Source organism: Macadamia integrifolia, chromosome 9 (genome assembly GCF_013358625.1).
Source record: "Macadamia integrifolia cultivar HAES 741 chromosome 9, SCU_Mint_v3, whole genome shotgun sequence".
NCBI lineage: Eukaryota > Viridiplantae > Streptophyta > Magnoliopsida > Proteales > Proteaceae > Macadamia > Macadamia integrifolia.
The window spans coordinates 24,323,228-24,324,115 of NC_056565.1; positions in this window are offsets into that span (position 1 = coordinate 24,323,228).

Below are 888 nucleotides of genomic sequence, written 5' to 3' on the forward strand. Positions count from 1 at the left end.
TCAGCTAGGTCAACCAAAAAGTTTCAAGCTTCGTTTTCGTCTGCATAAGCTGTGAAATCTGTAGGACACATAGACTCTAACATTTGCTTGGTATGGTAGTCTATCACTTCATAAATTATTTGGCAAAGATGTCATTTGTCAATCCTGTGATGGGGACACTCTTGGAGAAGGTCTTGGAACCTTTCCATGAGTCTAGAAAATGACTATTGAGGTTTTTATCAGAACTGCATAATCTCGCTCTTAAGTTTGTTTGTTTTATGCAAGGGAAAAAATTCTCTTAAGAACGTTACCGTAAACTGATCCTATGTGGTAATAGAATTGGTTGGCAGCCCATATAATCATCTTTTTGTTCTATCCTTGAACGAAAAGGTAATGCATCTAAGTTTAACAGCATCATCACTGAGCTATTATATCTTAATGAGGACACAAACCTCCTCAAATTCTCTCAGGAACAAATAAGCATCTTCGGAAGATAGCCCATGGAAGTGGGGTAATATAGTGATAAATTGAGTTTTAAGCTCATAATTGTTCCCTGTGGCAGCTGGTAATCTAATGCAAGAAGGTTGGGCTGCCCTGACTGGGTAGAATCTATCTTTTAAAGTAGGCTTAGGTTGTTCTGCCATTCTAAAAATAGATACTCTTACTAAACGATTGGTAGAATCACGGGACCACACACTCATGCAACAGAAAACTACCCACAACTAGAGTAAGACAAGCACAAAAGAATGGAAAGAAAAACTTATTTTTTTTTCTTATTTGATTTTTTTGGTTTTTTTTTTTTTTTTTGGATTTTTGGGAGCTTACCGGCAGGGATCCGGGGTTGCTCAGGTCAATTCCTCAGGTACTGTTACAAAGCGAAACTTGTCTTTATTATACTGTGAGGCATGA